This window comes from Chiloscyllium plagiosum, unplaced genomic scaffold, assembly GCF_037043375.1.
Source record: "Chiloscyllium plagiosum isolate Xiang-an unplaced genomic scaffold, Cpla_swu_hap1 HiC_scaffold_27, whole genome shotgun sequence".
Lineage (NCBI taxonomy): Eukaryota > Metazoa > Chordata > Chondrichthyes > Orectolobiformes > Hemiscylliidae > Chiloscyllium > Chiloscyllium plagiosum.
In genome coordinates this window covers 52,552,754-52,577,720 of record NW_028270165.1, presented here as the reverse complement: position 1 = coordinate 52,577,720, position 24,967 = coordinate 52,552,754, and the positions used below count along the sequence as shown (strand labels likewise).

Here is a 24,967-nt window from a genome sequence, read left to right as displayed (position 1 = left end):
AGGACACCTGCTGTTCATCTCATCCGTATCCCTCATGATTTTATAATCCTCTATATGCAGTGCGTCGTGGCTCATTGAAATAATGTCCTGATGCAGCTTCGTTTGTGGGTGTTGGGATGATTGCTTCTGTGGTTAAGCACTTGGTTTGCGTGTGTTGTTTTTCTGTAGACGCTAGTGTGAAGTTCCCTATTGACTGTTCGCTCTACTGTGACATCTAAGAATGGCACTTTGTTGTTGTTCTCCTCCTCTTCAAACCAGGAGCCCCCCTCAGGCCATAGTCTCACTACTTGGAACACCAATATACAGACTAGTCAAAGGCCTCCACTGAAGACTAAAACACCAAGTCGAAGATTCACGCCACTCCATTTATTCCATCCAAGAATTCCTGAACAACAAAGACACTAAGTTAGAAGAGGATGGAATAATGATGTCCTTTGACATAACAGCCCTGTTCACATCCATTAACATCAACGTGGCCAAAGAAAACTGGAGACACTACTCGTAGAACCAAAGACACAAATACAGCACCAACTTCATCAGCAAAGATAGCACTATCCACCTCGTGGAACTGTGCCTTAACCACCCACTTCATATTCAGTAACAAGCCTCAAACAAATCAAAGAAACACCCATGAAACCACCATTATCAGGATTCCTAGCAGAAGCAATAATGCAGAGTCTCAAACCAACAGCCCTTCCAACGATCCAAAACAAACTTTGTGTCCGCCACAGTGATGACACTTTTGTCATCCAAAAATGAAGTAATTTAGAGGAAACCTACAACACCATCAGCAATATCCTTACTGGCATAAAATTCACAAAAGAGGAGAACAACAACAAAGTGCCATTTCGAGATGTCACAGTAGAGCGAAACAGCGTCTGCAGGAAAACAACTCACGCGAACCAAGTACTTAGCTACAGAAGCAATGATCCCTACACACACAAACAAGCCTGAATCAGGACACTATTTCAAAGAGGCAACACCCACTGCAGTAGCCAGTAACGACGAAGACCAATAAGGAACTGTACAGCGCATTAAAGGAGAATGGGTAGGCAAAAGATCCACTGAGAAATACTTCTCTGACCGGGAATCGAACCCGGGCCGCAGCGGTGAAAGCGCCGAATCCTAACCACTAGACCACCAGGGAGACAGCAGCGCCGCCTCACAGCTCTAATGTAAATTGCTTCCGTGCCCGGAAATCGAACCTGGGCCACGATCGTGAGAAGGCTTCCACCAATGTCAATGCCATTGCTCCCGATGCGGTCTCCTCTACATTGGGGAGACTGGAGACTCCTCGCAGAGTCAAGTCACAGCGCTTGAGGGAACATCTCCACGACACCCGCAGCAATCAACCCCACCACCCTCTGGCCCAACATTTCAACCCCCCTCCCACTCTGCCGAGGACATGCAGGTCCTGGGCCTCCTCCATCGCCGCTCACTCCCCACCCGATGCCTGAAGGAAGAACGCCCCACCTTTCGCCTCGGATAAATTCAACCCCAGGACATCAATGTGGACTTCACCAGTTTCCTCATTTCCCTTCCCCCCACCTTACCTCAGTTCCAACCTTACAGCTCAGCGCTGTCCTCATGACCTGTCCTACCTGCCAATCTCCCTTCTCAACTGTTCGCTCCACCCTCCTCTCTGACCTGTCACCTCCATCCCCACCCCCATTCACCTATTGTACTCTTTGCTACCTTCGGCCCAGCACCCCCCAATTTATAGCGCCATCCCTGGAAGCGTCCTGCCTCTATTCCTGATGAAGGGCTTAAGCCCGAAATGTCGATTTTCCTGCTCCTCGGAAGCTGTCTGACCTGCTGTGCCTTTCCAGGACCACTCTGATCAAAACTCTGGTTTCCAGCATCTGCAGTCCCCACTTTTGCCTACCCAATAAACCCAGTGTGACGATTTCACATCAACAAACTGACACTAGCAGACACAACGTCTGCAGAAACCCTAGCCACATTACTTTACATTAAAGACATCTGTGAAATGATTTCCAGATTACTCAACCCTCTCAGCATTAAACAACGGCTAGTGAACCTTAAATACCCTATACAAACAACCCGCAAACGAATGTTATTTACAAAATACCATACAAGGAAATACATGAACTCTGCCGCACAGTTCTCTGTGGCAAGAAATGCTCGGATGAGATAAGGAAGATTTTTTCAGCCAAAACGAATCGACACTAACTGGACAGCCATTTAAAATCAACGCTGTCAGGCCAGGATGGAAGACCGGAAGGGATAATCAGTTTTCTTATTTCCTGAAGATTTACAAAGCTGAGACTGGGTTTTGGTGTTTGTTCCCTTTCCATTCCCAGGAGCCGCAGTGGTTGGGGCGGTGAGTTGGGGAAAGTGAAATGTGCCCGTGAGCAGCGTGTGGGGCTCTTTCAGCTTCCCCTCCTCTGACAGCGCTGTGACGTGACTCTGATGTTCTCAGGGACACTGACTGACGCGAGACAGTGAAAAGAGTCTCGTTCCTGCAGATCAGGAATTCAAACCGTATGCCGGCTTCAGGACAATGAGAAAGATTAATTGGGGTGTGTGAAGAAGCTGTGAGCTGCATTTCAAACATGTAGGTGGAGTCAGATGCGTCATCCATTGCGCCCCCGGCCCTGTGCGGACCTGACGCCACCATGCTGCAGAGTTCTGACGTTATACGGACATGCACAGCAATGGGAACATTCACAAGGTGAACAGCCAAAGATAATCACCGTCACTGCTTCTCTTCCATTGTACCAAATTTGTGAAGCAGTATCTTTCACTGGCAAATAAAACACCTTTGTCCTCAGGTGCCTGCTTCATTTCGACCACGACTTCACGCCCCTGACTGTTCTCGTCTCATTTCCAAACACTTGGCCCATATCCTCAAAAGCAGCTCTGGGGATATCTGCTTGATCCACCCTGACAGGCAGTGGGTTGCAGATTCCCGACCAGTCCCAATGTGATTGAAATATTTCAACCCCTCCACTGATTTGCATCTTTAAAAAAAACGTGAAGCAATCTCCCTTTCTTTTTGACGACAGTTCTCAACTGTAGTCGGCAGGGTTCACACCTGCGTGGGGAACCCGCAATGGATTTCATGTCTATCGCATTCATCTCTCGGCCCACCAATACAGAACCACACTGACAGCTTCATTTCCCAGGTCTCTCTGCCTGTGGAGCTGAGAAAGAGTGAATCATTGCAGAGTTTGTTTGAATCCAATCACTTCACAGGTTTCGAAAGGGTTAAATATCTGCAAATGGCGGGTCTGGGTGTTTCATCCCGAAAGATGAAATGGACGTTCAGTTAAAAACAAAACCAGAAATTGCAGGAGCAACTCAGCAGGTCAGGCAGCATCTGTAGAAAGAGAATCAGAGACAAAATTTCAGAACTTTTTTTTCCTCATCCAGGTACTGAGTTGCTCCAGCAGTTTCGCTTTCTGTCTCGGACTGTAAGCATCCGCAGTCCTTTACGTTAGAAATTCAATCAATTCAGAAACCCCTTTGTGCTTCCTCAGTGGAAAAGATTTCCGTTTGGGAAACATTTTCCTGACACCATGAAAAACGCGCATCTTTGCAGCCAAGAAAGCGGTTGGAGCGAGAACAACAAACGCGCCGCCTCGGGGTGGTCTTGAACCAACAACCTCCCGGTTAACAGCCGAACGCGCTGACCAGTTGCGCCACAGAGACAAGCCCAGGCCTTCCTGCACAGTCTCCTTGAGGAAGTTACTATTCAATTCATAATTCAACCTGCCCCGCACAGAAGTACCATTGTCAAAGCACTGATAACATAGTAGTCTGGTGTCAGCTCGATTTCGGGTCCTGATTTCTCTGTCCTCTGGTCCCCCTGTTCCCACAGAGTAAAATGTTGTCTGTTCTCAGCTCTACTCGATTTCTGCTGAATCTTTGACCCCCTTTTACACCTTCTGGAGCAATAAAATATTCTGAGCCTCCAGGAAATGACACCTTATGTTGTCCCCCTCCTGATTTTAAAAATCTCTATAAAGTTATCTGTCAACTTGCTAGGCTTCGTTGGAAAAATGTCCCAGCTTCTTCTTAACACAAACCCTCCATTCCCAGCTGCACGCTGGTAAAGTAGGGAATAGGGATTTGTATCAAATCACATAAATGTACTGTCTGAAAAAATCTGGCTGTGTTCTTGCCTGAGATATTGAGAGTCCCTGTTGTAAGTAATTATGAATGCAATTATTTTGGTCACAGAATTGAACAATCATTTTGCAACAAAGGGGTCTACTCTGATAAGGAGGTAGTGGTCATTTCTAGGGTAACTGAACAGTTTGTAGATCAGGGAGATGAAGTTCCAGACACTTGGGAAAGGCAAGAAATGACTGTGATAAATAAGACAAAGAACTGTGGATGCTGGAAAACTGAAACAAAAACTGACAACACTGGAAAAGCTCAGCAGGACTGGAAGCATATGTGGAGAAAAAGCAGAGTTAAGGTTTCCAATCCAACAACTCCTCTTCAGGATTCTGAAATAGTTTGTGAGAACCTCTTAAGACTACTGCTCCGCTTTAAGACCATAATACACAGGAGCAGGATGAGGCCATTTGGCCCATCGAGTCTACTCCACCAGTCGATCATGGCTGATATATTTCTCCATCCCATTCTGCTGCCCTCTCCTCATAACCCTTGACCCCCTTACTAATCAAGAACCTATCTCTGTCTTAAATGCCCTCAATGACTTGGCATCCTCAACCCTTCTCCTAGTGGAAACATCATCTCCACATCCACACTATCCGGTCATAGAGTAGCACAGCGCTGCCTGACCCACTGTGATCTTCAGCATTTGTTGTTTTCAGGAAGGATTCCAGCACCTACAACAACGCGCTTCTAAATTTTGTACCCAGTTGGTTAGCTCTCCCTGGATCCTGTGAGATTTAACCTGGCTCAACAATCCACTGTGTGGTACAATTAACAAAGTTCCCAGGCCCCACCTCCTTTTGCACACGTAAGTCGCACGATGGATCAGTGGTGAGCACTGCTGCCTTACCGCACCACGGACCCGTGTTCGATTCCAGACTTGGGGCGACTATCTGTGTGGAGTTTGCACATTCTCCCTGCCGTGTCTGCGTGGGTTTCCTCCGGCTGCTCTGGTTTCCTCCCAAAGTCTAACGATGTGCGGTTTCGGGAGAAGTGACCATACTAAATGGGCCCAGAGTGTGCAGTCAGTGTAGTATAATGGGATAGGGGAAATTGTCTGCATGGGTTCCACTTTGGATGGTCTGTGTGGACTTGTTTGGCTGAATGGCGTGTTTCCACATTGTAGGAATTCTACGTGGCATTCCCCCAACTCCAGAGTCTCAACACTCTTGGCTTTTCCCATGGGCAGTGTTGGGGAGGGAAACAATGTTTTACACGGGAGGAAGGTTCAGCGAGTGTGAAGCTAAAAGTACACGCAGTGCATTACTTGAGCTGTTTTCCCCGGTAGACCAGAGGCTGAGGGGTGACCTTACAGACGTTTTTGAGTCATGCGAGGCATGGATAGGTTAAATAGACAAGGTCATGTCCCAGGGATGGGAGAAGTCCAGAACAGGAGGGTAGTATGTTTGGCGTGAGAGAGGCAAGTGTAAGGCATGATCTGCCGGAGGAAGTAGTGGATGTAGGTCCAATTATAACATTTAAAAGGCGTCTGGATGGATATATGAATAGGAAGAGTTCAGAGGGATATGGGCCAAGTGCTGGTAAATGAGACGAGATTAATTTAAGCTATCTGGTCGGCACGGATGAGTTGGACTGAAGGACCTGTTTTTGTGCTGTGTATCTCAATGACTCTGGCTTGCCCGTAATGTTTGCCATGCCTGTATGTTCAGTTTCTGTCTGGTGTCGGTGCCAATGCCTTGATATCTCATTTCCTCCACCTCCCCAGATGTTAACCATTCCGTGTCTGGATGTTTCGCAAGAAGCTGCATTGAAGGTTCATCCTGAATTGATACTTTTTTTGCTTCCCAAAATCAGACTTACTCACTCCTACATATCGTGAAAGATACTAACTTTCAGGTGGAGGTATCCAAAATTCAGAGGTGTCTGTCTTGATGTTTTCACTTTTCGGTCTCTGTAAGATCCTGAATCAGTACCATGGGGAGAATTAGTTTGAGCGGAGTGAGAATAGAGGGGTGAGAGAGGGTGGGATGGTGCTTTCAATTTTGTGGAAAAAGAAAATAATGTTCTGCGTAAAGTAGAATTGCTTGTTTGGAATTTCTAACCTGGACTGACAGTGATGATGTTTGTAATCACTTTTTACAGATTATTTGAAGATCTGAAGACGTAAGTTTCAATATCAATATCTGAAGGGCTTTGCCTGAAACATTGACTCGACTGCTCCTCGGATGCTGCCTGATCTGTTGTGATTTTCCAGCATTGCACTTTGACTCTGACTCTCCAGCATTTGCTGTCCTCAATTTCACGTCAATGTCTGACAGTCACTGAATCCATCGGGACTATAACAATTTTCGACCATGATTCTGTGAGAAGGAACCAAGCGTTTTAGTTCCTGTTTCAGTACGTTTTCAGCATCAGTGAGACTGGAAGAGAGACTCTACTGTTGCAGCACTTTGGTTGTGGAGCCAGTAAATGTTATACAGACTGGGAAGAGGAATTCACGGCAGAGAGGTGCTGTACACGCGTTTGTGTGCAGGTGAAGCTTCGGTCATGGAGAAACCTAAGGAATCCCGTCCCGTGGAGAAACCGTGGAAGTATGGCGACTGTGGGAAAGGCTTCCGTTTCCCATCTGACCTGGAGACTCATGGGCGCAGTCACACCGGGGAGAGACTGTTCTCCTACTCTGAGTGCGGAAAGGGCTTCAGCAATTCCACCCGCCAGATGAGCCATCAGCGGGTCCACATTAGGGAGAGACCCTTCAGCTGCCCTGAGTGCGGGAAGACCTTCAGCATTTCCTCTGTCCTGCAGAGGAACCAGCGGGTCACACAAGCGAGAGACCATTCTCCTGCCCCGAATGCGGGAAGGCCTTCAGCTATTCCTCCGTCCTGCTGACCCACCGCCGGGTCCACATATTGGAGAAGCCCTTCAGCTGCTCCAAGTGCGGGAAGGCCTTCAACGATACCTCTGCCCTCTGAGGCACCAGCGGGTCCACACCGGGGAGAGCCCGTTCTCCTGCCTCAAGTGCGGGAAGGGCTTTAAACAGGCATCCCACCTTCGGGTCCATACCGGGGAGAGGCCCTTCCCCTGCCCAGAGTGCGGGCAGGCCTTCAGCAATTCCTCCCACCTGCTGAGGCACAGTCGGGGACCATACCGGGGAGAGGCCGTTCACCTGCCCCGAGTGCAGGCGGAGGTTCTCATCATTCTGCACCTTGCAGAAGCACCAGCGGGCACACCAGTGCTCCCAACAATCTGATTCTGCTGGTGAAACTGCTGTGGGTCACTGCCAGGACTGAACCCCTGCCCATTCTGACAGTGCTTATAGCGGGAGAGTCGGTCGGATTTTTTTGTTTTATGCCGTCGTGCTCCCCACCCCCGCAACTTTGCTTCCAGTGGGCACTGCTGCTCGTTGAGACCAGGAGCTGTTCTCTCTAGTGTTTTCTGTCCAGTTAAAGAATTATTGGCTCTGTCTGGGAACGAGCCCCAGTCTGTAAGAAATAGCTGAATACTTCAGGGTGTCCATTCACATTCAGCAGTGACTTTGAAATTAAATTTACGGTTATGTGCCTGTGAACAACTCATCATCGAAGAATTGCCCAACGGCTTGGCAATCCATTGTTGGGAATTGATTGCTTCAATTGATAATTTAAAAAATTCTCTTCCTTAATTTACCCCTTAATTTTGTGTCGATGGGATGGTGGAGGACTTGATCATAAGGCTTAAATCATCGCTATTAACTGGATTATCTTGTTTAACTTTGCCCTAGTAAATTTGCGGTATTCATAATTGTTTGTTCTTGTTTAAATTATAATTCTGGTGTGCAAGATCTGTTTATCAAGTGTGGCCCTCTTGATGAAACTGCTGTGGGTCACTCCCAGGACTGAGCCCCTGTGCATTCTGACAATGTGTTTGTGCAGTGGGAGAGTCAGTGGGCTTTTTTGTTTTATGCCCTTGCCCCGCCCTGCCCCGCCGCCAACTTTGCTTCCATTGGGCGTTGCTGCTTGTTGAGCCCAGGAGCTGTTCTCTCGAGATTCTACTGTCCAGTTAAAGAATTGTTGGCTCTTTCTGGGAATGAGTCCCAGCCTGTAAGAAATGACTGAATACTTTGGGGTGTCTCGTCACATTCAGCAGTGACTTTTAGATTGGATTTACAGTGACGTGTCTGTGAAAAACTCATAGTCCAAGTATTGCACAAAGGCTTGGCAATACATTGTTGGAAACTATTTGTTTGAATTGGTAAGTTTAAAAAAAAAATTCTTTCTTAATTTGCCGCTGAAATTTCTATTTCTGAGATGATGGGGGACTTGATCAAAGGGTTTAATTCATTGCTATTAATTAGATTATCTACTTAACTTTGGCCTAGAAAAGTTGCCGTATTTATAATTGTTGGTTTTTGTTTAAATTATAATGTTGATGTGCAAGATCTCTTCTTCATCAAGTCTGGTTAGGAACAGTTGAGAAATTGAGGGACATTGCATGTTTTAATTTCACTGTGTTGTGAATCTGGTGAGAGTGACATTCATTTGTATTTGGTTGCTTACCCTTAGTTGTAATGTCTTTCACCCCAACTATTCACTATAGTAGTGAGTTCCACAGTCTCACCACACTCTGAGGTTTTTCATGAAATCTTTAGTACAGAATTGGAAGGGAAAGTGTTGACGAGGGCAGAATATAGGGTCTTAAATGCAAAAGCCAGGTAGTCATTCGACAAAGTAAAACCATGACAATGTCGGGACAAATAAGGAACTTTGACAGCAATGAAGATGTCACACGTCAGATTTCAAGATAATGGTCGTGACAAAAAGAAAAAGTACTCTGCTGATATTGGATATTGTAATTAAGCAAAATTCGAGATGCTGCAGTTGGTTGAATATGATGACATAAGAGATGAAATAACCAAAGCCACGAATGTAATTTGATGTCGGTAACCATAAAGCAAGAGTATACTGTTGATTGATATAGGTCAATTGCGTGCAAGGAGGCCATTCAGCCCATCGAGTCAACATTGACTGACCGTCCCACCCAAAACAAGTTCGTTACTCTATCTCTGTAACTCTGCATCTCCCATGGTCAATCTACACTCACCTGCACATCCTTTGGACTGTGGGAGGAGGCCAGAGCACAGGGGAAACCAACGCAGACACAAGGGGAGAATGTGCAAACTCCTCACAAAGAGTCGGCCCGAGGGTGGGTTCAAACTCAGATCACTGATGCCGTGAGGCAGCAGTGCGAACCACCGTGCCACCACCACATGCTGCTCTCTAAAGAAGTGAATTTCAAAGACTTGGGAACACTTGAGAGAAAAACAAAACTCTCCTATCTTAAATGAGAGGCTAGTCTCTGGCTAGAAATGAGTGGACATTACATTTACATCAAGTCCTCTCCAGATGTTATACAGCTTCATCAGATCATCTGTTTCTTCTAAACGCAAATTGATACAAGCCCAGCCTGACATCCCCTTGTCCCCGATTATAAGTTGAGTAAATCAGCGACCCTCGACCTCACTGGCATGACACAGGATGCCCTCAATCCAAGTTGTCCTTAATTGTCTAATCTCTTGACGCCCACGCCACCATGTGGTCAGCCGCAACTCAGCCCTGAACGAGAGCAGAGGAATTGATTAGACAGCAGTGAGGTGGACATTGCATTCCCAGAGAATATTATTCAAGTGAGAAAGTTGTTCAGCTCACATTCAGATCATTGCAGGGATCATATCTCCTCTCATTTAAATATCTTAGATCCCAATAACGGTCTAGTTTTGTTGTACATTGTGTGTGTTTTACCTGATTTTCTGTTGCTGTCATTCCCATTAGGGTGCGTGAATTCAGTACCAGATAATAGGCTCAGTTCTGAATTATCCTTGAGGATTGTTGTAGAACGTACTAAGTGTCAGTCATAATGGAAGAAGCTCTACTGTTTATTTAACCCTTTGCTGTCATTGTCCAGGGACTGAATGAATGGGGAAGTGCAGAGGGAGTTCTACTCTGTATCTAACCCAATGCTCTCTCTGTCTTGTCAGTGTTTGTTGGGGACAGTGTTGAGGTAGCTTCACTTTCAATTTAAGAGTAGAGGAAGCTTTATTCTGATTGTAATCCCATGCTGTCCTTGTCCTGGGAGTGTGAGATGGCATCTGTAATTGAAGTGAATGCAGACTTGCTGTGGGAGTGGAGGGTACTTCTACCTGAGCACACCCATCTTTGAGATTGCTGTGCTGATCAAGACACTCTCAGACACCTTCATTCACTTTTCCAACCAACCACAGGGTGGTTAAGGATGGTATAAATGCAAGCATTGCCAGCGATGCCCACACCCCATGCATGAATAAATACTTTTTGTTTAAATGTTACATTCACGTTCCAATCCCTCTAATGTATGATTACTTACATGGAAAATTCCAGTCAGTTTGGAATATCATTTTAAAACATAGGAATGTGTCAACCATGTAGAAATATAACAAGTACAATAAATGGAGAAGTTAACAGGTAATGAGCAGGACCAGAATGCTGAGTCAGTCTGACCTCCATGGCTGAGAGAGTTCTCCCAGATGTTGAAGTTACACCAGTGCCTTTTACTCTTGCAGCTTGCCAAAAGTTTGTCCCCGATGTAAGATCATTCAATGACACGAAGAACTAACTGTTTTTATCTCCATAGCTGCTGCCAGACTTGCTGAGTAATTCCAGTACTTCTGCTTTGTTCTTTTATCGGATTTGAGCTTCCCTACGTCAGTGTAATAAAGAACTGCAATGCTGGAGATCTGAAACACAAAAATGCACCAATTGCTGGAGAAACTCAATAGGACTGGAAGCACAAGTGGAGAGAGAAGCAGAGTTAGCATTTCAAGTGCTGTGACCCTTCTTCACAACTGTTCTGGGCGCATGCCAGGATATTTACTCTGTTTCTTTCTCTCTCTCTCTCCACCGGTGTTGCCAGAGTGGCTGAGTTTCTCCAGCAATTTCTGTTCTGACACTTTAACAAGGTTGATGTTTGTTATCCATCCTTAAGTGCAAGGTGTCTTGCTTATGCCAATTCAGAGGGCAATTTGAGAGTCAACCACATTGCTGTGTGTCTGGAGTCACATGTAAGCCAGACCAGGTAAGCATGGCAGTTTCCCTCCTGAAAGGACATTGGTGAACATGGACTTTTATGACAATTGACGTCAGTGCCATCGATACCATACTGAGACTAATTTTGTGTTCCCCATTTATGATTTGAATTATTCACATCTCACCTCTTGCTGTGGTGGGATTTGAACTCATGTTCCCTGGATTACTCATCCTGTGACATTATGTCCACACTGTTGTTTCCCATCCCTTGCTATTTTGTGTTTGCTCTTTATGTCTTAGTCCTCAGATGTTTGGGAAATTGAACCTGTTTTAAAGATTGCCCTAAACCTGCCCCTTTGACCAAGTCTTTGGCCACCTGTCCTAATCTGTGCTCCAAATTGTGATTTTTAAAGGAATTCTCATTATGTTCACGTGAAGCACTTTGAGATAGTTAACTGTACCACAGGTATTATTTGAATGCAGCTTGTATCCCTATCTTAATATCTGAAAATAGAGGGTCATATTTTAAAAGTAGAAGACAAAAATGAGGATGATTTTTTTTTCTTTCTGATGGTTGTGTGTCTTCCTCAAAAGGCAGTGAATTCAAAATCTTTAAGGCAGAGGTAGACAGGTTCTTGCTAACCAAGTGGGTGACAGATTGTCGGGGATGTGGAGGAATGTAGAGCTGAGGTTGTATTCAGATCAGCCATGATCTTATTGAATGTTGCAGCAGGCTCGTAGGGCCGAGTGGCCTTCTCCCGCCCTTTGTATCAAGCAGTCTGTGTCTCCCCTCTTATAGCTATGAACTGGATAGTTCCTTTCCAATATTGCGCCTTGCAGACAGTTAAGTGAACACCAGATGGTCTCCCATTGGGAGCAGGCATATTGTAGCAATTGCAATATTTCTTGTGTTAATTTTGTTGCTTCTCACTCAGTGCTGCTGAGAATCATCTAAATAAAAACCAAAACACTTCTATAATTATCGCACCAATGGAAGTGTTGGTTTGGATGTAACATTTTTGAATAAGCTTTTCCAGAATTCTGTGTTTAAAGCCCTCGAGTCTGGTTTCTACCCCTGAAACAGTTCTTATCAAGGTCATATTTGACATCCTTTGTAACGGTGACAGGGATGAACATTCCCTCGTCGACCTGCGGACAGCCTTGATCAGAGTTAATGACAGTACTGACCCTCTCCAACATCGCTGTATACTCTGGGAGGGTCTGATTTTAGTGTCTTCCGTTCTTATTTATTTCACCGTAGCTGCTGGTGTTGGCATCTATACTGATGATATCCAACTGTGCCTGAACACCACTTCTCTCCCGACTCCTCTGTCATTCATAATTTACCAATAATTTCATCTGAATGCCTGCCCAATTTCCAGCATTGGATAACCATAAACATTCCCTTAGTTAAATATTGAGAAGTGTGAAGCCATTGTTGTAGTCCCCAAGTACCCCCCGCCCCTCCCCCAACCCCAGTAACTCTGTTAACATCCTTCTTGTCACATTTAAAACTAGGATCGATAGATTCGTGATCAGTCGGGGGATGAACAGTTACAGGAAAAGGGCAGGAAAGTGGATGTGGGGAATGCCAGATCAGCCACGATCCTACTGAATGGAGGAGCAGGCTCAAGAGGCTGAATGGCGTATTGCTGTTCCTATTTCTTGTGGATCCCGAGCCCTTACCTCTGATACAGGGCCCTGGCTTCAGTATGTACCATTACTGAGAGTGCTGATGTTCCCTTGTGTAATATCAACAACTTAGCAGCTGCTGAAACCACTTGCTCTTTGTTACCTCTGAACACAATATGCCAATGTGTTCAGGGGAGGCGATGGCCACTTTATTGTCACCAGACCATTCACCCAGGTAATGTTCACGGGACTTGGGTTCAAAACCTGCCACGGCAGATGGTGGAATCTGAATTCAATATAAATCTGGAATTAAGAGTCAAATGATTTAATCGTTGTGGTTTGTTGTAAAAACTTATCTGGTTTCCTGCTGTCCAAACCTGGTCTGATCTACATGTGATTCAGATCCACTGTCAGCTGGTTGAATCTTCACTGCACTTTCAATCAAAACCTCCAGGCGGAGGTTCACTATAACCTCCCTACTTTTGTACTCCATTTAAAGACCAATCTCCCTTTTGCCTTCCCGATTACTCACTGAACTTGGATGAAGAGTTCATGTCATCCTTACCACCTGCATTCTAATCAACTGTATCTACTGCAGTCTTGGCAATAGTACATTCACTTTACTTATCCAAGTAATTCATATAAATATAGTAAATAATTTTGTGCCCCAGCACTGATCCCTGTGGAACGTTGCTAGTTGTAAGTTGCGATCCTGAGCATGCCCCTTATCCCTCCTGTATCATTGGTTAGCCAATCATCTATCCATACGTTTAGACTGTTTCCAATATCATGTGCATATCATTCGCTCTGCCAGCAAGTCTTCCCAAACCGTTCTTGAAAAAGTGGTGGTGAGCTACCTCTTAAATTACTTCACAAATATGATGTGGTCTATAATAAAGGTTCAGGAGCGAGTTCCAGGATTTTGATCAATAACATCGAAGCAATGCGTATATGTCACAGTTGGAATGTTGTGTTCACACTTATCTCCTCTTGCTGGTTGAAGTGATGGAGTGGAAGTTGCTCTTGAACAACCGCCACTCATATAATCAAGCCAGACAGATCGATTGTGGCCAGCGACACTGCCATTTTGCCTTCTCATCAATCTACATTCTTTCCATCCAAGTTTTAGTCACATCAAACTGCCTCGCAATGCTGTATGGCCACAGTAAACTATAATAACGTGAAGATCGCTGGGATGATTTTCTACATCCGACTGCAATATAATCACAAATCATTGTTTCCAGTTTTGGTGGAACAAACGACATCGTATTGGTGGATAATTGCAGTTAGTGCAGACACAGCTAGCCATCGATATATATTAATTCTGATCACTTCAATGGCCAAATTTCAATTCAGAAACCAAGTGCACTCGGCTGCTTGTAACATAGACAACATGACAAAGTGGCTCATAGGAGGAGAAATGGGGCATTGAGGAGGAGTGAAAAGTTTGCTTTTGGTCACCTCGACAATTGTTAGAAAAACAGATTGAAACGATTCTTAAAAGGTGGCTGAAGTAATAATGTGGCATAACACTTCAGACAGCGCAAAGTGGAAGATCACTTTCTAGTGGAAGAAAAAGATATTTCTTATTTCTGAAAGAACTGGGAAACAGAAGAGGGAATGAAATCTGACTTGGGAGCTATTTCCTATTTGTTGAGAATGTTGTTTCACAACAGTCTTGGTTTAGAGCATAAGCTCTTCATCAGGAATAAAGGGTGGCCCAAGGGGGCTGAGAGGTAAATGGGAAGGAAGTGGGGCTGGATGAATGGCAGCTGGGAATGCAATAGGTCGATGGAGGTAGGGATTGATGGTAATAGGTCAGAGATGAGGGTGGAGCAAATAGGTGAGAAGCAAGGTGGACAGGTAAGACAGGTCAAGAGGTTGGTGTCGAATTGGAAGGTTGGATCCGGGACAAGGTGGGGGAGAGGAAATGAGGAAACTGATGAAATCTACATTGATACCATGTGGTTGGAGGGTCCCAAGTCAGAAGGTGAGGTGTTTTTCTTACAAGCGTCGGGTAGCAAGAGTTTGGTAGTCCTTGGCGGCATGTCCTTGGCGGAATGGGAGAGCGAGTTAAAGCGTTCAGCCACAGGGCGTCGGTCGTTTAGTTTTAGTGTCCCAGAGCTGTTCCCTGAAACGTTCCGCGAGTTGGCGTCCAGTTTTCCCAATGTGGATGAGACCATATTGCAAGCAATGGACATAATCTTATAAATAGATTGCATAAATCTTAGCCTGCCAGAGTTCTTTTCTTTAATTAAATTAATGAAAATTTTAACTAAATTGGGTGACTGCATGAAACGGTTTGTTGGTCAGATTTGAATCATCACTCCCAAATAAGACAATACCATGAATATCAGTGAACTGCTCTTTTTGTTAAAAACCACAAGTTCTTGATGTATTTTCACAACTTACTGGTATTCACATCTGCACATTCAATGTCAAATTCTGACATCAGAAATGAAATTACACCATTAATTTTGACTTTCAATATTCGAAGAAGCAAATTAATAGCACACAGTCAATACCCAGTCTGATTAATATGAAATTAAATTTAACCAAAAAAACATAAAACCAAGCTGGGAGATAAGAAATGGGGGAAGGGCATAAAGCAAGAAATGCAGCATCATAGAAGGTGCTCCTCCAGGGAGTGTATTTTACCAACTACCGCTGCTAAATATAAACACTCTGATATGATCCTCCGGTATAAATGTAAACCATAGCCCCATACAGTAGGTACCATTTAAATGAGTTAAAAATACAAGCCTTGAGCAAATCCAGCCTCCAGCCTTACTCCCCGCTTCTTGGAGCTTGGACCTTCCTCAAGCTCCGGCGGGTCGTTGAACTCCTGGGCTCCAGCTGCCACTCCTCCACTGAAGAAGCTTTGGGAAGCAGATGCAAAGGCAACATACAGAACAGAGCACCATTGTAATTGAAAGCAGCTTACGAAGACATTGGGCAATAGCATCACATGGTTTTTACCCATCGACCTCTGGGTTATGTGCCCAGCACACTCACGCAGCACTACTCTGCTTCTGGGCTCCCAGCAGCTGGATTGTGGATCAGTTTAAAGTAGGTCCTATATCTCTGATTACATTGGTACACAAGGCAGTGAAGAAAGGTTTCAGCACACTGGCCTTCATCAATAAGGGAATTGAGTATAGATGTTGGCAAGTTATGTTGTAGTTATACAGGACGTTGATGAGGCTGCACCTGGAATATTGTGATCAGTTTGGTCCCCTTGGTGTTCTGACTTCTGACTTCTTCAACTCTGGGTTTGTGTTGAACTTGATGGGATACTTTGTCCAACTTAGCATGTTTAAACAGTATCGCTCAGATGATTCATTTGAAACTTTTCAGGAAGTGAGCTCAATAAGATTGAACTATTCAAAGTTACTTGGACCCTATTTTAAAATTACATGAGGACCAGTAGTCAGAGACACGTACAACATGGAAACAGACCCTTCAGTCCAACTTGTCCATGCTGACCTGATATCCTAAATTAATCTAGTCCCATTTGACAGCACCTGACCCATATATTCTGGCAGCTCATTTCATATATGTACCACCCGCTGCATGAAGACGTTGTCTCTTTAATATATTTCGCCTCTCACCCTAAACCTATGCCCTCTAGTTCTGGACTCCCCCACCCCTGAGAAAAGACCTTGTCTATTACCCTGTCCATGCCCCTCATGAAATTATAACCTCTATTAGGTCACTCCTCTGCCTCCGATGCTCCAGGTAAAACAGCTCCAGCCTATTCAGCCTCTCCCTGGAGCTCAAACCCTACAACCCCCAGCATCATTCCCATAAATCGTTTCTCATGGAGAAGTTAACGTTTCAGTCCTGAAGAAGGGTTAATACCCAAAACGCTGACTACTCCACATTCTGAGGCTGTATTCTCCCAACCTCCTGCTTGCAACTTCGGGTTGAAATATGTAGTGGCTCAGTGGTTACCACTGGAGCCTCACAGCGCACGGGACCCAGGTTTGATTCCAGCCTTGGATAGCTGTCTGTGAGGAGTTTGCACAATCTCCCAGTGTCTGCATGGGTTTTCTCTGGGCGATCCTGTCTTCTTATATAAACCAAAGATGTGCAGGTCATGTTGATTGGCCATGCTTAATTGCCCATAGAGTTAGGTACATTAGTTAGAAGGGAATGGGTGTGGATGGGTTACTCTTCGGAGGGTTTGTGTGGACTTGTTGGGACAAATGGCCTATTTCCTGTAGCTAATCTCATCTGCACTAATTTTGTCTCTAACGAATGGCAGAGTAGACTCGACGGGCCCAATGGCCTAACTTCTGCTCGGATGGTCTTGCGGTCTGAGGTTTATTTGGATCATTTCATTGGCAATGTGCAGTCCCTGGCTCAATGAGCAGCAGTGCCCCCGCTGGTGCTTCCGCAAGTTGCAAGCAAACATGAACCTCTTCTCACACTCGGGCCAGCTGAAGGGCCTCCCACTGCTGAAGGACACACAGGTGTTTCAGCAGGGTGGAGGAATTGCTGAAGGCCTTCCCGCACTCAGGTCAGCAGAATGGCCTCCCCTCCCCCCCGCCCCCGTGTGGACCAGCTGGTGCTTCCGCAGTGTGGAGGAGCGGATAAAGCCCTTCCCACACTCGGAGCAGGAGAACGGCTTCTCCCCGGTGTGGACGGACTGGTGCTTCAGCTGAGGAATTGCTGAAGGACTTCCTGCACTTAGGGCAACTGAACGACCACTCCCCCATGTGGACTCACCAATGGGCCAGCAGGTCGGAGGAAAGAGCAAAGCCCTTCCTGCACTCGGGGCAGAAGAACGGCCTCTCCTCAGTGTGGACCCATTGGTGTCTCAGCAGGTGGGAAGAACTGCTGAAGGCCATCTCGCACTTGGGGCCGGAGAACAGCCTTCCCCGGTGTGGCCCAACTGGTGCGGCAGCAGGCAGAGGAATCACTGAAGGCCTTCCCACACTCAGAGCAGCAGAAGGGCCTCTTCCCCTCTGTGGACCCACTGGTGCTTCAGAACCCTTTCAAATTTCACAGTATCCTTCTGATAGGAGACCAGAATTGCACACAATATTCCAAAACTGGTCTAACCAATGTCCTGTACAGCCACAACATAACTTCCCAACTCCAATACTCAGTCAGAGGATTGCGAAAGCTTTCAAAACCCGCAAAAAACAAACAGGAAAGAATGGAGGGCCAAACGAATTTTTGAGAGCCAGCTTGGAAGCATCAATGAGAAATCGGCGGACTGGGTTTATTGGGTACCCGTTCTCCTTAAATACACGAGATACGTATTTCTCTTCTGCTCTTCGTAGTTTCTCTGTGCTGCAGTGTGTAGTGGCTCGTTGAAATAATGTCCTGATGCAGCAACGTTTGTGGGTGTTGGGATGATTGCTTCTGCGGTTAAGTATTTGGTTTGTGTGTGTTGTTTTTCTGTAGACGCTAGTTTGAAGTTCCCCCATTGACTGTTCGCTCTGCTGTGACATCTAAGAATGGTACTATGTTGTTGTTCTCCTCTTCAAAACAGGAGCCCCCCTCAGGCCCAAAGCCTCACCATTTGGAACACCAATATGCAGACTAGTCAAAGGCCTCCACTGAAAACACCAAGTCGAAGATTCATGCCACTCCATTTACTCCATCCAAGAATTCCTGAACACCAAAGACACTAAAATAGAAGAGTATGGAATAATGCTGTCCTTTGACATAACAGCTCTGTTCACATCCATTAACATCAACTTGGCCAAAGAAAACTGGAGACACTACTCGAAGAACCAGAGACACAAACACAGCACCAACTTCATCAGCGTAGAACTGTGTCTTACCACCCGCTTCGTATTCAGTAACCAGCCCTCCAAACAAAGCAACGAAATACCCATGAAACCACCAGTATCAGGATTCCTCGCAGAAGCAATAATGCAGAGACTCGAACAAACAGCCCTTCCAACGATCCACCCAAACTTTGGGTCCACTACAGTGATGACACTTTTGTCATCAAAAAATGAAACAAATTAGAGGAAACCTACAACACCATCAACAATATCCTCGCTGACATAAAATTCACAAAAGAGGAGAACAACAACAAAGTGCCATTTCTAGATGTCACAGTAGAGCAAACAGTCAATGGTAAATTCAAAACTGCCTCTACAGGAAAACAACGCACACGAACCAAGTACTTAACTACAGAAGCAATCATCCCTCCACATACAAACAAATCTGAATCAGGACACTATTTCAACGAGCCACGACACACTGCAGCACCCAGGAACGACGATAAATAATTACACAGCGCATTTAAGAAGAATGGGTAGCCTGCACCCCTGAAAATGGTTTCCCTGACCGGGAATCGAACCCGGGCCGCGGCGGTGAGAGCGCCAAATCCTAACCACTAGACCACCAGGGAAATGCGTATTTTGTTTGTCAGCTCTCCTAAAAATTACTTTCCTGCCCGGAAATCGAACCTGGGCCGCGGTCGTCAGCATGCTTTCACCTGTGCATCCAACAATGTCATTTCTTGTATCCATTGCTCCCGATGCGGTCTCCTCTACATTGGGGAGGCTGGAGACTCCTCGCAGAGTCCAGTCACGGCGCTTGAGGGGATATTTCCAGGACAACCGCAACAATCAACCCCATCGCCCTCTGGCCCAACATTTCAACACCCCCTCCCACTCTGCCGAGGACATGCAAGTCCTGGGCCTCCTCCATCGCCGCTCCCTCCCCACCCGATGCCTGGAGGAAGAACGCCCCATCTTCCGCCTCGGATAAATTCAAACCCAGAACATTAATGTAGACTTCACCAGTTTCCTCATTTCCCCTCCCCACACCTTACTTCAGTTCCAAACTTCCAGCACAGTGCTATCCTCATGACCTGTCCTACCTGCCAATCTCCCTTCCCACCTATCCGCTCCACCCTCTTCTCTGACTTTTCACCTCCATCCCCACCCCCATTCACCGATTGTACTCTTTGCTACCTCCGGCCCAGCACACCCCCACCCCCAATTTATCTCTCCGCCCTGGAGGCGTCCTGCTTCCATTCCTGATGAAGAGCTTTTGCCCGAAAAGTCGATTTTCCTGCTCCTCGGAAGCTCTCTGACCTGCTGTGCTTTTCCAGCACCAGTCTGATCTAAACTCTGGTTTCCAGCATCTGCAATCCGCACTTTTGCCTACCCAATAAACCCAGTGTGTCGATTTCACATCAACAAACTGACACAAGCAGACACAACGTGTGCAGAAACCCTAGCCACATTACTTTACATAAAAGAAATCTGGGAAATGATGTCCAGACAACTCAACGCTCTCAGCATCATGGTAGCCCACAAACCTACCAACACACTTAAACAACGGCTAATGAACCTGGAATAGCCTATACAAACAACCCGCAAACGAATGTTATTTACAAAATAACATACAAGGAAATATATACATGAACCCTGCCGCACAGTTCTCTGTGGCAAGAAATGCTGGGATGAGATAAGGAAGGTTTTTTTTCAGCCAAAACGAATCGGCACTGACTGGACAGCCATTTAAAATCTACGCTGTCAGGCCAGGATGGAAGATCCAACAGGATGAACAGATTTCTTATCTCCTGAAGATTTACAAAGCTGAGACTGGGTTTTGGTGTTTGTTCCCTTTCCACTCCCAGGAGCCGCAGTGGTTGGGGAGGTGAGTTGGAGAAAGTGAAATTTGTCCATGAGCAGCGTGTGGGGCTCTTTCAGCTTCCCCTCCTCTGACAGCGCTGTGACGTGACTCTGATGTTCTCAGGGACACTTACTGACGCGAGACAGTGAAAAGATTCCCATTCCCGCAAATCAGGAATTCAAACCGTATGCCGGCTTCAGGACAATGAGAAAGATTAATTGGAGTGTGTGAAGAAGCTATGAGGTGCATTTCAAAGAGGTAGCTGGAGTCAGATGCGTCATCCATTGCGCCCGGCACTGTGCGTACCTGACGCCACCATGCTGCAGAGTTCTGACGTTAACACGGACATGCGCAGCAATGGGAACATTCACAAGAGGAACAGCCAAAGATAATCACCGTCACTGCTTCCCTTCCATTGTCCCAACTTGGTGAAGCAGTATCTTTCACTGGCAAATAAAACACATTCGTCCTCACGTGCCTGCTTCATTTCGATCACGACTTCACGCCCCTCACTCTTCTCGTCTCATTTCCAAACACTTGGCTCATAGCCTCAAAAGTAGCTCTGTGGGTGTCTGCTTGTTCCACCCTGACAGGCAATGGGTTGCAGATTTCCAACCCCTCCACTGATGTGAATCTTAAAGAAGAAACCGGGGAACAGTCTTCCTTTCTTTTTGACGACATTTCTCAACTGTAGTCGGCAAGGTTCACACCTGCGTGGGGAAACCGCAATCGATCTCAAATCCATCGTATTAACCACTCGACCCACGAATAAAGAACCACACTGACAGCTTCATTTCCCAGGTCTCTCTGCCTGTGGAGCTGAGAAATAGTGAGTTATTGCTGGGTTTGTTTGAATACAATCACTTCACAGGTTTCGAAAGGGTGACATATCTGCACATGGCGAGTCTGGTTGTTTCATCCCGAAAGATGCAATAAACTTTCAGTTAAAAGCAAAAACAGAAATTGCAGGAGCAACTCAGCAGGTCAGGCACCATCGGTGGAAAGAGAATCAGAGACAACATTTCAGAACTCTGTTTTCTCCCACAGGTACTGCCAAACCGGCTGAGTTTCTCCAGCAGCTCCTCTTTGTGTCTCTGATTCTCAGCATCCGCAGTCCTTTACGTTAGAAATTAAATCAATTCAGCCTCATGTGCAGGAATGAGAATCCTTTCAATTTCCCAAAAAATTGGCAGAAATTTCAAGGCATTTGGAAAAAAAAGTAAAAGTGACATTAGGAAGAACACTTTCTTGTCCCTGTCTGACCGTGACAAGGAGGCAGATTCAAGAACACAAAAGGGAATTCGGTGGTCATGTCCAAAGTAACAATGTGGAGATTTACAGGGCGAAGGCAAGAGAATGATACGAATAGAGACTCTCATTTACTTGCTGTGTAGAACCAGCAGAGCTAATGTGGGCCTCAAATTGCGCTGTGACACGTGTTGTGATTCAGAGTGAACTCACAGTTCAATCAACGGAAGGTGGGGATTTAGAAAAGTTTATATTTATACAATCTCCTCACGTCAACGCAACAACAAAGTGGCTTAATTAATTATCCGCCAGTGGAGAGAACCCGGTTCCTGGAGATGGGACAAAGAGCTGGCTCAGGGATATCAATCCACATTGCTCTCTTTGCCACGAGTTCAGACGAAGAACATTGGAGGGACAAAGGAGAGAATAACGATCTGTGTCGGAGGGTGACTAACTGTTCATGGAGACTATTCCTGGCTAACAATAAGTCGTGTGTAACAGCAGACGATATGATAACACGGCCTCGTGTGGGTGTGGTTGGGATCAAGGGCATGCGGGAGTTCGGGTCCAAATAATATTGAACTCGATCTTGAAGACTGGAGGATTCCAAACGGAAAATGAGGCGCTGGTCTTCCATCTGGAGCGGAGCTTTGCTGGAACACTGCTGCATGCCTGAGACAGAGATGGAGGCCAGGCAACAGGGGGGCGTGTTAAAGTGACAGGCAACCAGAAGCTCATCGCCTCTGGGTGGGCGCGAACCACCAACTTTTCGGTTAACAGCCGAACGCGCTGAACAATTGCGCCACAGAGACAGGCGATGACATGGGCTGCCCCATCGCTTAGGGGAGGCAATTAGTGATTCATAATTCAGCCTCCTGGCCTCGAATTCCAGTTGTCGTCTATCAGTTTTACTTTTCCATAATAAAGCCTGGGACATTCATTGTGGAGACACTGGGGACAGGCTGGAGACACATCCATGTCAGGAGGAACTCGCTTTCTTACTCCGGGCCGTCACCCTTCGAGACTTTCCGTGTTTTGCCTGTTCCCGAGTTCTCTCATTGGCTCGGAGGCGAGAAGGTGTTTGAATTCCTGATGTGCAGGAACGACAATTCTGTCAATGTCTCAGATCAGTTCATGTCCCGAGAACATCAGAGTCAATCTCCAGGCCTCTTCAATAAGGGGACGGTGTCTGGACTGTCTCTGCTCAGTCGGACAGTTCATCTTTCATTCTCCTCGAAATACGCTTCCCAAAGAGTTTCTAAAGATTCACAAAGCTGGAGACTGGGATTTATGTTTTGCTTCATGAACGTTTTTCCATTTCCTAACTGACAATATTTTGCCAAAACCTCTTCCCAATTGTACGCCATGATTCATTTCCAGGGATGAGGAATTTCCATTTTGGAGAGACATTCCCAAGGTTGGGAATGTTCGCTTTGGAGCAAAGAAGGTTAACTGGAGATTTCCTGGGGCTGTTGGTCATGATGGGAGAAGACGCGATGGGAATGGGCAGATTAATGATCAGAAGAATCAATTGCCACTGACGAGAGTCAGTTCCCAGAGGACAGGGATTGAAGTTCTTGAATGAAAAGCAGCACTTGTGCCTAATAAACACAGAGAATACTGCAGAAAGCCAACATGTCGAGCAGCATCCGTGGAAAGGTAAACAGAGCTGACGTTGTGAGGCTGGTACGTTGTTTGTTCACAACCCGACTTTCCTGCATGGCAATCAATTCCCAGACATGAGAAAACTGGATTTTATCGAGACGGGTTTTGTGAAGTTTGAGCGAGAATGCAGCCAACAGGAAGTCATTTAAAATCGTCAGTGAAGAAAGCATAGTCAGCAGATTACTACCCTGAGCGGGGGAGCCCCAAAGGATCTCTACGCCAGCACCTTAAGTGTTCGGCGATAACTACACGCCCAAAGTTGTGGTCTAAAATTTCTCATGGAATGGTTCTAACAGGAAAGGTGAGTATTGGGCTTTTCCTGTCCGCGCCATAGTTCCAACGTATTCTGTTCCCCTGGATTTGATCAGAACAGAGGAGGCTGATGGGAGATCGACCTGAACTACACACATTGATGAGTGATAGAACGGGTGGGAAGGATCCATTCCCATGCATAGAGAGATTAATAATCAGGGCCGAAAATAAGGAGCCACTTCAAGAAATTTGGGGTTCATTCAGCAAAGCTAATGTGGAACTGTTCACAGAAAATTGTGAGGAAAGTCTCTCGAGTTATTTTGATGAGAAGTGTTGATGATGCTAATACAATCGATAGGATGAACGTAGATTGGTAAATGTATTTGGTGACAGTTCTGTTCTAGCCCTGTGAGCGAAACCTGGATCTGAAGGAATAAAAGTGATATTAACAACATCGATCTGAAATTGGATACGTGACAAGAAACAGAGCCATCATTAACAGTTGGCTTTTGAACTGGAGAAGTTTTCTCGTGAAATTAGCTTGAGGCTTGAGGTATGCAAGGTCAAGATAATTTAGGTAAAACACGGAAACGCTATCCTCATTAGCAGACAGTGAAAGGATTACAAGATGCAAATTAAACATTTTCGATAAGTGATACAGGGGACTGGGAAGATAAGTATTATAAACTGTGAACAACAAAGTTCTGGAGCACAACACTTACATTCAAAGACCGAAAACACCCAGGTCCTGATTAATCAGATTGCATTGTGGTGCTTTTCTGCAAAACATCCACTTGCAATGTCCTACAAAAGAGTGACAAAACCCATCCCTGTCAGCCCAGGATAGAAAATCCGAAGGGATGAACCTTTGCTTATTTTCTGAAGATTCACAAAGCTAAGACTGGGTTTTGGTGATTGTTTCCTTTCCACTCCCAGGAGCTGCAGTGGTTGAGGCGTTGAGTTGGGGAAAGGAAAGTGTGCCCGTGAGCAGCGTGTGGGGCTATTTCAGCTTCCCCTCATCTGACAGCGCTGTGACGTGACTCCGATGTTCTCAGGGACATTTACTGACGCGAGATAGTGAAAAGATTCCCATTCCCGCAGATCGGGAATTCAAACCATATGCCGGCTTCAGGACAATGAGAAAGATTAATTGGGGTGTGTGAAGAAACTGTGAGCTGCATTTCAAACAGGTAGGTGGAGTCAGATGCGTCATCCATTGCACCCCGGCCCTGTGCGTACCTGACGCCGCCATGCTGCAGAGTTCTGACGTTAACACGGACATGCGCAGCAATGGGAACCTTCACAAGGTGAACAACCAAACATGATCACCGTCACTGATTCCCTTCCACAGGCCCAACTTTGTGAAGCAGTATCTTTCACTGGCAAAGGAAACACCCTTGTCGTCATGTGCC

The 24,967-nt window shown here is 45.9% G+C and overlaps 2 non-coding genes across 2 annotated transcripts; both read right to left on the bottom strand.

The window, feature by feature from the left end:
• Positions 1-1,075: 1,075 nt before the first annotated feature.
• trnae-uuc (transfer RNA glutamic acid (anticodon UUC)) lies at positions 1,076-1,147 on the bottom strand. The gene has a single exon. It is a non-coding gene; the product is annotated as a tRNA-Glu (tRNA).
• A 17,936-nt stretch (positions 1,148-19,083) lies between these two features.
• On the bottom strand, positions 19,084-19,155 carry trnae-cuc (transfer RNA glutamic acid (anticodon CUC)). Its single transcript has one exon. It is a non-coding gene; the product is annotated as a tRNA-Glu (tRNA).
• Between the last annotated feature and the right edge of the window lie 5,812 nt (positions 19,156-24,967).